Raw genomic sequence first — 17,059 nt, forward strand, 5'->3', positions numbered from 1 at the left:
TTCCTGATGAAGGGCTTTTGCCTGAAATATTCATTTTTCGTGCTCTTCAGATGCCCCAAACCTGCTGTGCTTCTCCAACACCACTGTAATCTTGAGGGGAATCAGTTAATTGAGATTTTTTTCCCGGATATTTTGTATTGTTGACCACAGGCTGTAGATGATAGTAGAAATTTAGCAAACACCAGGTTAGGGAACAGCTGACGGACTGAGCACAAGTCTGGTCAGCGCATAAATCAACATTTTTTCAACATTGTAAGACAAAAGGTGAAAGGCTGAAGTATGCAACTTTGTTCATCAAGACCGTTTCACCAATGAGTTTATCACTGATACCTTTCCAAGTTAGGGTGCTATGGCCCTTGGAGGGGGATGTGCAAATTGTGGCGTTTCATTACATCCTGCAACCTTGTTCTTATAGTCAGTACAGCTGATGAGCTTTGAAGGTTCTGTCAAAAATGCCCAGATGACTTACTCCAGTGAGTCTTGTAGTAGGCAAACTTTGCTGCAATTTTGCCTGAGCGGTGAAGGGAATGGATATTGCAGGTATTGAAGAGGGTGCAATCAAGTGACTGCATTGTCATGGACGGTGTCCAATTCCTTAAGTGTTATTGAAGTTACACCCATCGAGGCAAATGGAGAGAGCTATGTTCCACGTCTCATTTGTGCCTTGTAAACGATGTAGGATTCACGGAGACACGAGTTGAGTTTACAATCAAAAAAATGTCTACCAAAGAACATTTTTTTGTTGTCAAAATGTTTATATAGCCAGATTCTGTTCGTTTCTTTTTCCTCTTTACTAGCTTTGTGGACGAATACACGGGGTAATTTGGTTACAGTGAAGCCATGGAATGTCAATGGGATATGATTAGATTCTGATTTGTCAGAGTGATCGTTACTCTATTGCGTCCTTGTGTGGACCAATCTGCACACTTCCAGTCGCTGTCTGATTTCAAGTTCCAATTCCCCTTCTGTGCTTGAAATTTCAACCGTTTCTTCGCATAAATGTCTCAACCTGCCTTAATAATATGTAAGGACACTGGAGGCGACAGCAGAGATTTACGAACATGTTGTCAACACTGGAGTAAATGGAGCTTCGTGGAAATAATTATTAGGCTGGAATTATTGTCCTTGAAACAAAGGAGACGGAGTGGAGCTCTATATTCACATAATAACATTTATGAACGTTCAATATTCATGGGATCTTGACAGGGTAGTTACTGGCAGGTCGTTTACTCTCTGGTATGAGGAGACCACCAGAGGACATGAACTCATGCCTATTTAATTCAAAAATGTGGAGTAATTTCTTTGCTCAGGGGCCAGTGAATCGGTAGAACTCCTTACCAAAACTGTTGTCGAGGCTGAATTGTTGTGTATTTTCAAACTGTGCCAGACAGATATTTATCAGAAGGATGATGAAGCTTTGTCGAGGCAATGCTAGTGAATGGAGTTGAGGATTACCAGATCAGCCCTGAGTTCATTGAATGGCCGACTTCCAATCCTGCATCATTTGGTCTAACGCCTTATTTTATTGATAAATGTAGAATTCTGAGGGGGTGGGATGAAGTGATAGAAAAGATTTCCAAACTGATCAGACAGATCAGGAACTCGGCTCATAAGCTCATGATCAAGAAATGTGCTGTGGCCTGGAGATAACAAATGGCACAGGGCACATTTCAGTTGGGTATGTGCAATTGTGATTGCTGAAGAAAATTGGTGGATCTTTTATTGTTGCCAACTTGGTGAGCATGCTGGATGATGGATCGCCGTATGATTCACACAGCAAAAGGTTGTGAAAGAATGAAAGTTTCGTTTCACTGGAAACGTTTTCTGTGGCTCAATTCCAATTGACTGTTTGAAATACTGATCAGAACTTTGTGTGGACCGTTACATTAAAATTCACAATCCCACTGGATAAACTATTGCACCTAATCTCTCCTCATTTGTTTCACTTTCATTCAATATAAATTCATAGAAAGTCAAGATGAAATGAAAGGAGGAAAGAAACGTTTGCACTCCTTTTCATTATTCCAATTTAACTTACAACAGAATCAAATTGCTTTATTTCGACTTTGATGAGGTATCGATTTATCACAAATCTCCGGTGCAATGAAGGGCAAGAGCAAGATTCCCCATCCTTTGTATACTAAAGATGCAAGGCACAAAGGGAAACCACAGCTGCGTTTGATAGAAGTAAGAGCCCCAGTAGGATTCAAATCCACACATGCACAATGGAAGACCAACCCGTCGCGTTAAACTTAGGGCCACTTAAGGCCATGGCAAAGGGGCTCACAAATGACCACATCAAGATTACATATGGTGCACCTAGGGGATAAGAAATTGCCTGAGCGGAATCGATTCCACACCATTATGTTTCTGTTTTAAGTGGAATAATAATATCAGCAAATTCCAAGGAATTGACCTCGTCCTTGGAAGGAATATCTTGTCCTTGATTCATTCCGAGTCGGACTTGTCTCAGAATGAACCAACAAACATGAAATTCCCGTCACATTTACACGCACATTTCGTCTTGACTCATAATTTCTTCAGACAGTTTCTCTCTCACCTGAAGAAGTACATATGGGGAGAAAAGTGAAGGTGATGTATTAGCTCGATTGTCTTTCTCATATGGCTGAACCTGGACTGGGTAAAATTCCCAGCAAAGCAGTTTAATTCATTTTATTTTATTAATTTTGCTGCACTCTCACTCTGTTCATTGCAATGATCGGAAGTGAAGTGGATTTATATGATTGGAACGTTTAATGTTGCATTCAATTTTGCTCCGAATTGATTTCAGCTTAAAGGAACTACTGCTGAGAAAACCAGAAGGTTAAACTACAAAACAAGATGCCAGCTTTGATGCTCAGTTACGTTGGCAGATTTCAGTAGGTATCAAATGAACCCAACATCATGGCAAATATCGTCGCATCTTTAAGGCATGTGATTAAAGCAGGAAATCGATCTTCAAGAGACCAGTCACTTCCTGTTCATTATGGAAGAACTTTCCCTGACAATATACCAAATCGGCTCTGTTCCATTTATAATACTTCATGTGGAATATTAATTTCAATCTTTCAAAACTCTGAGTTTTTTTGCTGAATCTTATTTAGCTGCATACGTTTCCGATATTTCTTTACATCTAAAATTATCCAAATTAGACATTGTTTCCTCGCACCTTCCATCCCCCACACCCGACTTTTACTCTTTTACCTGGCCATAAGCTGTCTCTCTCCTGATGAAACTCACTCCTTGTGTGTCTATAAATGTGCCTTTCCAAATATTTTGGAAACGAATTCTCTGAGTGACAGAAATTCTGTTCCCATCATTTCTTTGTCTAAATCGATGGCTTTCAAACAGTGACGTTCGGATATTTACCGAATTGAAAGAGAGAATTTACCACCTATTTCCTCTCTCCAAACCTCACGTACTCTGGAAAACTTACATTCGGTTTTGTTTTGTTCAGTTTCAAATTTTCAAACACACGAAGAAATAAAATTCTATCCACACTAAACGCTGTCAGTATCATCCTCTAATGTCTTCGTACCCCAGGAAGTGCTGGCATTTGCCTCTCTCTGATAGAATCACAGATTCCCTACAATGCAGAAAGTACAATTCAACCAATCGAGTCTGTAAGTACACTCTGAAGAGCATCTCAACCAGACCTAGCCCCCCTCTCTATCACCGCAAGCCTCTGGCTTGTTATATCAAATAAACCTGCTAGAATAAAACCTGGAATAGTATGACTGCTGACATTATCACTGCGTTACCCATGGCTAATTTACTTAACTTAATGAATTCACTCCCTGGACACACCAGCGCAATTTAACATGGCCAATCCATCTAACCTACAGACTTAACAGCAGTGCGAACCACTGAGCAAATGTAGCATCACATTGAGCACCATCTGTATCATGTGCAATGGCTTTACACACTGGTAACTCAGCCTAGTGAAAGCAAGTTGCGCCCATCAACCCGAATTCAATGCATCCAAACGCGGTTCTACGCTGTACAACCTCATTAGTGCAGCAGGAAATGTTTCTGCACTCAGATCTGAATGGGTTTACTCTATTTCCTTCCTCAGATTACTGCTTTAAATAAACATATTAGTCAGGAACAACTCTATATAATGGTTTTCATTCCAACACAAACAAAATGTGCAGTTTGCAGAAGTTATGTGTTTGCCCTTTCACTGACACCCTCTCTCCCCAGGAGCTGCAGTCCTTCCTCAGCTGATTCAGACAGCACTGTCCTTCCTGTGACACGTCCCACCGAGAATGGAAGGCTAGGCATCAATAACCTTCACTGGGTAACAGAACGACAGATTCAAAACCTTTACGATGCCCCCAGCGGAGAATTGAGTCCTGTGACAGGAGGGGACGCTAACCACGATACTGTGGAGGACAACAACATCGAAGGAAGCCCTTCAGCCTGTTGTGCCCGCACTTGTCCAACACAACTGCTCAACGACCTGAATCAAGTTTTCCATCGTTTAGCCCATAGTCTTACATTCCTTGTCATCACAGATTCACATCTGAATTTTTTCAAGTTAAAAGGGTTTCCACCTCTCTGACCCTTTCCACGAATCTACTCAAACCTTTATGCCTTTTCCCGAAATCTCTTGGCCCCAGTGTTCGATCCCTCCATCAATAACAAACGCTTCTTTCAGTCTCCCCTATCCATATCCCTCATTACTTTGTCCATCTCAGTCATGTCTTCTCCAATCTCCTCTGTTCGGTGATAAACAACCCCAGTCTGTCCAATCTCTCCTCATAAATGATACTCTCCAGCCCAGACAATATCCCAGTGAATCTCTCCTTCAATGTTTCCATTGCGATCACATCACTGCTATACTGTGAATTGCAGAACTGCACACAGTACCTCAGCTAGAGCCGAATGAACTTTTTTTTCTATTCTTTTACTGTATAAGGGCGTCACTGCCTCGGCAGGATTGATTGCGATCCCTAATTGCACAATGAACAGTTGAGACTCAACATATTGCAGTGAGTCTGGAGTCACATGGAGACCCGACCAGGTAAGAATGGCAGGTTCCTTCCTTAAAGGACGTCAGTGAACCCGATAATTTTGTTTTTTCAACAATTGACCATGGATTTATAGGAGTTATTAGATTCGTAATTCGAGATATTTATTGAATCTCAATTCTAACACCTGGCATGGTTGGAGTCAAACCTGGGTCCCTGCTTCATTTGCTTGGTATCTGAGTTAACAGTCCAGCGGTAATAGTGCTCGGCCATTGCAGAAAACCCGTGAAACTAATCTTTCCCAATGAAGTCGCTTTTCCTCGGTATTGTCCTGCGTCAATTTCCTGAGCTTGACCCCCCAATAATCTCTGCTCCATGTCGGGAAAAGCTGCTACCTGAGGATTGGCCTTACAACAGTGGTAACCAAATGGATCAACTGGTCTTCAGGTCCCGATTGTGGGCTTGGGGCACGTTCACCCAGCAACAGTGACTGCAGCAGCACGGAATGAATGGTATCAATGTGAGAGTCAGTGTTAGATTCTGCAGTGCCTTCATGAAACAGGAAATGACTCCACAACCACATGATGAAAGAGCAGCGCTCCGAAGGCTAGTGCTCATTTAAACCTGGTAGACTCTAACCTGGTGTTGTGTGATTTTTAAGTTTCCACACCATCGTCTCTAAATTAATGAAATGGGGGTGTGGCACGAAAAGTTCAGTTTGTGATCGCAGGAGGGAGAGAAATCTCAGAGAACGGGTGGGTTTGAATTCGGACATATGAAACACAGAGATGTGAGCGAGCAGCATTTGAAGGAAAAAAGTCATCATCTTGGAGAAAATTACCATGTTAAAACAACTGATTCCTTCATGTTTCACAAAAGCTGGTGCAGATAGAGAATTTACGGCCGTGACTAGGATTCGAACGGAGGTTGCTGCGACCACAACGCAGAGTACTAACCATTGTACGATCACGGCATCGCACATACAAGCACACTAATGGTGCTGCTCCAGTAGAATAAGAAATGTTAGGCAGAGCAAAAAATGCACAATATCAGTGCTTAGCGAACAGTGGCAGATATGTGGGAAATCTGAATGGGTTGACCGTTTAACATCGATACCCCCAGTGGCTGTGGTGATTCCATCATTAATATGCTGAAAGCTGAGATAAATAGATTTCTCCAAAACATAAAGACTACGGGGACAATGCAGGTTTTGTTGAAATATGTGCTTCAATAACAATGCAGTTTAACATCGGCTCCTTCATCGGTTTCCCCACACAAGGCAGTAACCACTGCTGCCACACAATCCCAATTCGTAGCCCCAGAATCAGAGGAACTGAGTGGCGCAGTCGCGAAGATCCAACTTGAAATCGGGATGGGAATAAGGTCACAGAGATACTCGATGGCTCCGATGAATGCACGGTATTTCTATGACTGTTTAGAGGCACAAGCAATTCGAGGTTGGGAGTGCTCATGGTCAAAGGCGGGGCGGAAGGGAAAATTTTTCCCGTTTATGATGACATAGCAATCTGCAGTGCATCTTGCTGAGACAGCTGAGTGCCACAACTGCAGCGTGGGCGGCTGGTTTAAGTTTGATTCTGCTTCACGATCACTCACTTGCCTGGAATGAATTGCGTTCACCATTTTCCTTTCCAATTGTTTGATATTTCCCTGCAGTCTGCGGCTTTCTTCCTCATGGTTAATTGCACGACTAACTGTTGTATGATCTGCACACTGCTAAATGACGGTCATGACAAGTAAATATGAATCATTGATCGATATGAGAAAACAGTGGTACTCACAGCAAGCATGCTTCGTAGATTTGCAGGCAACATCAGAATTGTAGACAATGAGGAAGATTATCTAAGATTCAAAAGGATCTTAATCCAATGAGTCGATGGACTGAAAAATGTAACATGGAGTTCAATCTGAATAAATGGAATGTATTGCATTTTGGTAGATCAAAAAGAGTAGAGCTTTGCGTAGTGTTAGAAAACACGGAAGCTCGGGGTACAGGTACACAATTCCTTGTAGTTTGCATTGCACACAGACAGGATAGTTAAAAGCCCTTTGACACACTTCCCTTCATTGCTCAGTCCTTTGTGCACAAGAGTTGGGACGTTATGTTGAAGTTTTGCAGGACACTGATGAGGCCTCTTCTGGAATATTATGTCCAATTCTGGTCGCCCAGTTGGAGGAATGATATTATTCAGCTGGAGTAGGTTCAGAAAAGGTATTCACGCATGTTGTCTGTGGAAGGTTTGAGTCAAAATGAAAGGCTGGATAGGCTGAAACTATTTTCAGATTAGATGTTGGGGTGCTGGAAAACTACAACAGGTAAGGCAGCATGCGAGGAGCAGGAGAATCAACTTTTCACGCAAGTGTCATTCATCAGGCTCTTGCCCGAAACGTCGATTCTCCTTCTCCTCAAATGCTGCCTGACCTGCTGTGCTTTTCCAGCACAGCACACTCTCGACTCTGGTCTCTCATCTGCAGTTTTCACTTTTTCCTATTGAGAATGGTTTCACTCTAGGTTAAGGATTTGAGCGGCGACCTGACAGAAGTTTATGAATTATAGAGAGGTAAGTTAAAGGTAACGATAGCTGCCTTTTCCCAGAAGGGGGAGTTCAAGGCGAGAGGGCACATGTTTAAGCGAAAAAGAGAGACATTGTAAAAAAGACGTGAGGCATTTCTTTTAGAGAGGGTGTTTTACGTGTGCAATTAACTTGCTGAGGAAGTGATGGACGAGGATGCATTTGCAACATTTAAAGGAAAATTGGATCCATCCATGAATGGGAAAGTGGGATTTTTAAAATAAAATATTTTCTTTCATGCCTAGTACATCAGTTATTTCCCAGAGGACAGTTAGGAGTCAACCACGATATTACGTATCTTGAGTTTCACGTGGGATAGAACAGATGACTATGACAGTTTGCTTCCCGAACTGGCATGAGTGAATCAGGTGGGAGTTTCCACACCAACTGAATCAGGTCATCACGAGAGTCTTCAAACTCCATCATCTGTCCTGCCAGAATCTGAACCCTTTGTCCCCAAAATATTACCTGGGATTTGGATTAACGATAAAGTAATAAAACTACATTATCACCGCTCAGCGGGTACAGCAGGAGTCAGATGTGACTAGATTAATTTGGCAGTATGATCAGCATGGATTGGTTGGTCTGACGGGCCTGTTTTCATGCTGTATGACTCTATACCTTACGTTATGGAACAGACAGTTGGTTGGGATTAACAGCAGCATTGACAGCATAATCGAACACCTGATGGGATATGTCAAGTCTCCGGAGGTGGTTTTGCTCAGTGATCCCTTCCCATCATGGGACTGGTGAACGGCCTCTCCCCAGTGTTACTGATTAAATGAGGTTCCATTTCTGTGGTTAATTGTATCTCTTCCAGCAGTTCCCACACTGCTCTGCTTTCTCTGTGGTATTGGCGTCATTTTTTCTATGCAGAGAGAAAAATCCTTTCAAATTATGTCCACTCAGAAACAAATGCTGTTTTCCATGTTGTGAATGTGTTTTCATTGTTTCTCATTCACCCACAGGGTGTGAGTATCACTGGTCAGGACAACATTTATTCTTCACCCCTTGTTCGTTGCTACCTGACTGCATCACAAACCCGGGTGTGATCCCAGCCTCGGGTCTCTGTCTGTGGGCAGTCTGCACATTGTCTGTGTGTTTGCGTTTTTATTCCTCCCTCTGACCAAAGATGTGCCAGTTAAAGAGATCAACAATGGGAATTTTAGGCTTATGGGATAGGGAATCGCGTGGGGTCTGGTGGGATGCCCTCGGAGGAACCGTGTGGACGGAAACGGCCGACTAGCCTGCTTCCCCACACGTGCGGATTCTTGAATTAAGGGTCAGATAATGTTTTTCTGGTTCTGGAGTCTCTTGTAGGCAGGACTGGGTAAAGATGGTAGAATCCCTTGCATACGGCACATGAATGAGTGCGATTTCAGGAAATTAAAGTCATGATCTCTGTTCCTGAGGTCAGGCTTGAATTCTAGGTTTTATTCATCGAACTTAAACATTACCGGTTCGCTGTCCAAGTCCCCAAGGACAACTAGTTTAAAATATCAGCCCAACACCACCTTCTCCAGGTTGAAGTCTTTACTGTGGGAAGAAACTGATGCTGAGCTGATGCAAGCAAAACCAGCTGCCACCGCCAGTGTCGGAAACACAGATCCAAATAGCAAAATCATCTTTTAAACCCACCACTGCAAAGTTAAGGGCTCAACACGCTCCCGTTGTGCCACTCAGCTATCTTAGAAAGATGCACTGTAGATCGCTATGATAGTATAAACGGGGACAACTGTTCCCTTGATCAGGAGCATACTCAACCGAGGAATTTCTTGCGCCTCCATACCATCACAGAAGGACCGCACTGTCGCCTATTGCATCAATGGAGACAAAGAGTAACTCCGCACACTCATTCCTATCCCCATTTCCGGATGGATGTGGGCGGCCGATGTTAAGCTAAAATGCTAATGAAGCATACATTTCAACAATATCCTGTACTGTGCCCCGAGTCTTTGATGCTTTGTCGAAATCGATCAATCTCATTTTTCAACATTCTCATTCAAGGGAGCTCCACAGCATCCGAGGACATCGAACTGAAAGATTCAGCTCATTCTCAGTTCCCACATGTCTGTCACTGTTAGCTGAGTACTGATACGTACATTTGCTATTCTTCCGAAAATTTCCTCTGCTGTATACTTATTGCTGCTTGCAAGCATCCTGTTCTGTGGTTACTGTGATCGTGGTCGTCTGTTTTTTGCATTGTGACCACAGTAACCTCGATTTGAAACCATATCACGGCACTAAGTGTTCTCTTCATTGTCCTTTGTGTGACACATCATAAGAAATTAATTGGTTTATCTTCAAATTTCGCATTCTCACATCTCTGCGTTTCATAAATCAGGATTCAAACACACCCATTTTCGGTGATTCCTCTCCTTCCTACGATCATTAAACCTCCTTTCCGTCCCTCCTCCCATTTCTCTGAGGCAATGCACAATCTATCACTCTCTTTCACATTCATACTGTTCTGTGAGTACTGCGGTCACTGTTGCTGGGTGAACGTGCACCAATCCCACCATCGGGACCTCCAAACAAGTCGATCCATTTGAATACCGCGGTTTTGAAATCAGTCCGCATGTAGCAGCTTTTCCTGACATAGGCCAGAGACAATTGGAGCGTCAGGCTCATGGAAAAGACCCAGGGCAGTTTTGGGGAAAAGTGATTTAATTGGAAATTATCAGCTTTTGTGGCTTTCTGCGTTGGTCTTGTGGTACTTTCATAGGACTGATAATCCAGAGACCGAGGTAATAGTCAAGATACTCGGGCTTGAGTCCCACCATGCCAGATTGTAAAATTTAGATTCAGAAAATACCTGCAGTGAAGAATATAATGACTCTTATAGATCCGTTGACATTTGTTGAAAAAAAGAGCATCTGGTTCACTGATGTTATTTCAGGATGGAATCTGCTGTCCTTACTTGGTCTGACCTGCATGTGGCTTCAGACTCATAGCAATATGGTTGAGTCTCAACAGCGCTCTCTACAATTAGGAATGGGTAATAAATTCTGCTTAGCCAGAATCGCCCTCATACTAATACAGAAACTTTAAAACAAATGTTCATTAGGTTCAAGCAAGAGTGTTGTGTGCAGTTTTGTTTGTACATTGTCACAGGAAAGTAATCACACTGAAAACATTGCAGGAGATATTTACCGGGATATTGTTTGGGATGAAGAGTTTCAGTTTGGAAGAAAAACAGGACAAAGTGAATTGTTTGTCGCAGTGCAAAGGAGATGTAGAGGAGACATGATTGGGTTAGGGTATGGACAGGGCTGACTGAATGAGTTTCCCATTGATGGAGGGATCGATTATCAGGGGCGAGAGATTTAAGGAGAAAGGCGGAAAGGTTTGAGAAGATGTGCGAAAATGCTTTATCAGCCAGTGGGTGGTTGGAATTTGGAATACACTGTCTGCATTGTTCAGAGTGGCAGACACTATTATAGCTGAAAATGTGTTGTTGGAAAAGCGCAGCAGGTCAGGCAGCATCCAAGGAGCAGGAGATTCGACGTTTCGGGCATGAGCCCTAACGTCGATTCTCCTGCTCCTTGGATGCTGCCTGACCTGCTGCGCTTTTCCAACAACACATTTTCAGCTCTGATCTCCAGCATCTGCAGTCCTCACTTTCTCCTAGACACTGTTATAGCCTGAATAAACATTCAGATGTGAACTTGTGATGCCAAGGCATATACGGCTGTGGGATAAACATTGTGAAATGGGATTCAGTTCATTAGGCAGGTGTTTTTGACAAGTGTGGCCACAATTGGTTGAAGGGCCTCTTTTGACACTGTTGTCCTCGGTAGTATAGTAGTTAGTGTCCCCGGCTGTGACAGGGCTGAATTCTCCACTGGGGACAGTGAAAATATTTTAAAACTGTTGCTCCATTCCCAAGTGCGGGTATTGATAGTTGTCCTTCCATTCTCGATAGGGCATGTCACATGAAAGACAGTGCTGCCTGTATCAAGGTGGGGAAGGACTGCAGCTCTCAGGGAGGCAGCGTGTCAGTGAAAGCGCAAACACGTGACTTCTGCAAACTGCACATTTGTACTGTGTTGGAACGAAACGCATTTGACAGACTTGTTCTGGATTGAAATGTTTATTGGAAGCAGGAAGGTGAGGAAGAAACAGCGTAAAAACATTCAAATATGAGTGCAGAAACATTTCCCGCAGAACGAATCAGATCCTAAAGCACAGAGTAACGTTTCGATACATTGAATTTGGGTTGATTTGCTTTGATGAGGCAGAGTTACCAGGGTATAAAGGCATTAAAAATTATACAGGTTTTGCTCACATTGATGGAACATTGGCTCAGTAATTCGCACTACTGTTCGGTCTGAGGGTTATGTTGATTGACCAAGTTAAATTGCCCTCTCGTGTCCAGGGAGTGATTTAAGTAAGTTTAATGAATTAGCCACGGGTAACTGGGGAACAAGGTCAGAAGTCACAGTACACCAGGTTATCGCCCAACAGGTTTATTTGACATCACAAGGGGGAAGGTTGCCCCTTCTTCTAGTGAAATATAAGGAAATACGGAGGAGAGCGAGGTCTGGGTGAGTTGCTCTTCAGAGAGTCGACATTGGCTTGATTGACTGAAATGCTCTTTCTACACTGTCGGATTCTGTGATTCTATGAATTGATAATGACGGAGTTTACTGGGGTTCAAAGCGATTAGAGAAGATGCTGATGGGGGTGTACTGAGGACGAGATTTTATTCACTTGTCTTCTTGGAAAACTGAGAACAGTTATCCCTGAACAAAGGAAGACTGAATGGTTTTTTTTCAGGTTATGAAATGTTTGGACAGAGTAAATAGGTGGAAAATTCCCTCTTTCAAGTAAGTAAACATCTAGATGTTAGGCATTCAATTCCTTTGATAAAGCCTTTAAAGGACAAAGAAATGATGAGAACAGAATCGCTGTCACTCGGAGAATCTGTTTTTCAAAGTATTTGGAAAGGCACATTTGGTGACATGCAAGGAATAAATTTCCCAAGGAGAGAGACAGCGTGTGGCTACGTAAAGGTGTAGGGATGGGGTGAAGTCGGTCGGAAGTTGGTTGACTTTAAATGTAAATAAATTTCTTTAATGTGTGCTGCTGAATAAGATTCGGTTCCAAAACTCTGCATTTTGTAAGATTTGGCATAATATTCCACCTAAAACATTGTAAATGAACTGAATGGATTTTTATTTACTGTGAAGGGAAGATATTACATAATGGATAGGAAGTGACCAATTGCTTGGAGATCGACTTCCTGCTTTCATCACATGCGTTAAGAATGTGAGAACAAACACCATGATGTTTGGTCCATTTAATACTCAGTGAAATCTGCCAAAGCAACGAGCAACAAAACTGGTGGGTTTTCTTTTGCACTTTAACCCTCTGTTTTTCTAAGCAGTATTTTCCTGAAGCTGATTCATTGGAATTTGCTGTTATTATAATTCTGGTGAAAGCAGAAACACAATGGTGTGGATTCGATTCCGCTATGGAACTTTCTCATCCATGACTTTCACCACATGTAACCTCTCTACAAAATGTGCTGAGGAGACTGAGCGATTATAGTGGTGGGTTATTGTACCGCTCTGCTCCACATTCACGGGATTGAGTCACACTCTGGTTACTAACTTTACAGCACCGGTCTAGCAGATTTTCTTTGCATCTCACACTCTGGTCTACACTGGATCGAGAATCTTGTTCTTGCCCTTCACTGCACGGGAGGTTCACAAATAATTGACAACACATTAAATTCGAAATGTAGAGTGACAGCAGTCATTTTATTCAATTTTAGATGAAATTGGTGTAATGAGAAGGAACGCATTTTTCTTTCTCCCCTGCATTCCACCTTGTGTTTCTATGAATTTACATCAAAAGAAAGAGAAAAAAATAACAAGAGATCGGGAGCACAAGTTTATCCAGTGGGGTTGTTCATGACCATTTTAACCTAATACTTCACGCAAAGACCTGATCAGTATTTCAAACCGTCAATCGGAATTGGAACCGCAGAAAATTTCTCCAATGAAACAAACATTTCATTATTTCACAAATTTCTGCTGTGTGTGAACCATACTACGATCCAACATCCAGCGTGATCACTGACTTGCCAACTGTATAAGACCTAGCTACTTCCTTCAGCAATCACAGCTTCTATACACAGCCACCTGTGCTGGGCCCAGTGTCATTTGTTGCCCCCAAGTCACAGCACATTTCTTCTTGCAGAGTTTATGAACCTTGTTTCTGATCTGCCTGACCTGTTTATTAAACCTTTACTGTCACGTCATCCCATCCCCTCACAATTCTGAACATATGAATAAAATAAGGCGTTAGACGCAAATGTTAAACCAAGTGGAAGTATGCTATTCAGCCCAAGGAGTCTGCTCAACCATTTAACGAACTCATGGATGATCTGATTTGGAGATGCCGGTGTTGGACTGGGGTGTACAAAGTTAAAAATCACACAACACCAGGTTTTAGTCCAACAGGTTTAATTGGAAGCACACTAGCTTTCGGATCGATGCTCCTTCATCAGGCGATAGTCACCTGACTATCACTTGATGAAGGAGCGTTGCTCCGAAAGCTAACGTGTTTACAATTAAACCTGTTGGACTATAACCTGGTGTTGTGTGATTTTTAACATAGTTGATCTTACAATCTTGAATTCATTTCTGCTCATTTAGCTCGACAATGTTTCATAATCTTTCTGATTAATTATCTGGCACAGTTTGAAAATACCCAAACACACAGTTTCAACAGCGGTTACTGGAAAATGACACAGATTCTTTGACCCCTGAGCAAAGAAATTACTCCTCATTTCTGAATTAAATGGGCAATATCTAATTCTGAGATTATGTCCTCTAGTTCTCTCCTCAGAGCATAGGGCAAGCCACCTGCCCGTATCTACCCTGTCAAGATTCCACGAATGTTGAACATTTATAATTGTTACTATGTGATTATAAAGTTCCCCTCCATCTCCTTTGTTTCAAGGACAGTAATCCCAGCCTAACCAATCATTCCACAAAGTTCTACTGTATACAGAGTTATCAACATGTTAGTAAGTCTGCGCTGTCGCTTACAGCGGCCTTACATATTATTAAGACAGGTGGAGAAATTTCAGCGAGGAAACGGGTTGAAATTTTAGGCGCAGATGGAAATTGGAACTTGAAATCAGAAAGCGATTAGAATCGGATTGACCCACAAGGACCAAATACAGGGAAAATAACTCTGACAAATGATTGTCATTCAATGGCTTCAATGTAACTGAATTCCTCCTTGTAATCGTGCTGGGAGCTAGTATTTAGGAGGATTGGAACCTGACCGTCCATATAAAGAAATTGACGACAAAAACATGTCCGTCAGTCGACTTTGTTTGATTATTAACTCAACTCTTGTCACAGTAAAGCCTACATCATCTGCAATGCACAAATTAGATATTTAACAAAACTCTTTCCATTTGCCTGGGTGGGTGCAGCTTCAATACCGCTGAAGGAACTGGGCACCCTCCACGACAATGCAGTCACATAACTAGACATTGTTCAACACCTGAATATTTATTCCCTTAACTGCTAAGGCACAATTGCAGCAGAGTGCACCACCTAGAAGATTTACTGGAATAAGTCATCCAGGCTTTGTTGATAGAAACTTCAAAGATCAAAAACTATACCGACTATCAGGACAAGTTTGAAGATGCACTGAAACTTCACCATTCGCAAATGACCCTCCAAGGCACATACCAGCATGAATTGAAGAGGAATCAGTGGTAAATTAATTGAGTGGTGAAATAGTTTGATGGGCAAAGATTTATACTTCAGCCCTCTATCTTTCATCTTTCAATTTTTCAAAAAGGTAGATTATTGCATGGACCAGACTTGTGCTCATTTCTGCTGATCAATTCCAACACCGCAGCATTGTTAAAATGCTGCTTTGATCACTGCCGCATTGATGTTCAAAACAAAAGTAAAATTGGTTAGCTTCCAGGGGAATTAACTGTGGGGTGGGAACGTGCCGAATATTGCAAAGTGTCTCTGCTGTCATGATGGTGCTCGCCTTCCGTGCAGAAAATCGCAAACAGCTCGACTGTTACTTTACGTTCCACGCAAGTTGAGATTTTACTGGAACCGAATGGAGGCGGTTATTTCATCGCTGTTGTGAAACAAAGTCCTGTTTTGAGTCGATTCATCGTTATTTGGCTCTCTGGCGAATGAGAAAATCATTCCAATGAATTTCGATGGCATATGTTATTGAATTTCACCCATTTCCTTCATTTCCATCCTAGAGACATCGGAAGGGAAAGGGCATCTAATCCAGACTGTAGTTGGTGAAATTCACTTTTTTATGGCCCATGCTTATTATATTCTTACTTTCTCTCTTTTCAGCATTGTCTGGGAAGTGGTGGTGCAATAACGCTGCGGTATGTTTGAAAGAGTAGTTTGGAATGGCCCTGTTGTTAGTTGTGAGATTACTTGATGCCTCATGACCTCGGACTGTCTCACATTTAGCATTCATGCTTCGCTGTGTCTGAACATGCATTAGGTATGCCAGTTTTGTTTGTGTTCCGTGTTAAATGCTTTCTGTTTGCGATTCGCTCAATACATTACGGGTTAACAGGGGTTCAGAGGCAACTTGCAGCAGCAAAAATCCTCAACTGAGCATCTGGGAAAATTTCACCAAGTATGGTCAGTCACAGCAAAAGTGAGGAAGTCGTTCGTTTCTGCAGTGTTTCACAATACTACCTTTCCCGTGAGCAGTCGAACAGACTAAATGATTGTGCCACAGACTGCGAAGGCAAGCTCCGCTAAAAAGTAATCCTTTAAAACCGGTGTAAGCAACACAACGTTATTGGGGTACACCCCGTGGAAACAGATACTTCGGTGTATCTCATCCATGCTCACCTCTCAGCCAAAATTAAACAAGTCCCGTTCCCCAGCATTTGGCCTCAATCCCTCTCAACCCATCCTATCCAGAAACTGATCCGATTATCTTTGCATTTTTCTGAGTGCAATCGCCTCCTCCACTTCCTCTGGTAGCTCATTCCATACACGCACAACCTTGTGTGTGGGAAATGTGCCTCAGGTCCTTTGTCAATTTCAGACCACTCACCTTAAACCTATGCTCTCGAGTTTCCAACTTACCCCAGCTTGGGTAAAACTCGTAAATACTCAGTTTACAGCCCTTCCATAAAATCATTTCGCAGCCGTGACGCTGCCGGGAAAGTTGTCCCAGCCTATTCCACCTCACTCTACAGTACAATCATTGACCACATCCTTGTCTATATTTTGTCATCAATTTCACGTCCCCCTTTTGTTTTTTTTAACTTTTTCAGGATGTCAATTACCCTGGACAACAATGAGCTATTGGAAAAAGAAAGGTGAAACGGAAAATGTCTTCAAATTTCAGTGCTGGCTGCCACAGAGCCGCAGCGCGACGGCCTGTGGTTTGTTTCTGTAGTGTAGTGGTCATCACGTTCGCCTCACTCGCGAAAAGTCCCCAGTTCGAAACTGGGCAGAAACA

At 42.5% G+C, this 17,059-nt stretch overlaps 1 non-coding gene across 1 annotated transcript; it reads left to right on the plus strand.

The window, feature by feature from the left end:
* The first annotated feature begins 16,986 nt into the window (after positions 1-16,986).
* trnav-cac (transfer RNA valine (anticodon CAC)) lies at positions 16,987-17,059 on the plus strand. Its single transcript has one exon. It is a non-coding gene; the product is annotated as a tRNA-Val (tRNA).

The sequence above is a fragment of the Hemiscyllium ocellatum genome, chromosome 44, assembly GCF_020745735.1.
Source record: "Hemiscyllium ocellatum isolate sHemOce1 chromosome 44, sHemOce1.pat.X.cur, whole genome shotgun sequence".
In the NCBI taxonomy this organism is placed as follows: Eukaryota; Metazoa; Chordata; class Chondrichthyes; order Orectolobiformes; family Hemiscylliidae; genus Hemiscyllium; species Hemiscyllium ocellatum.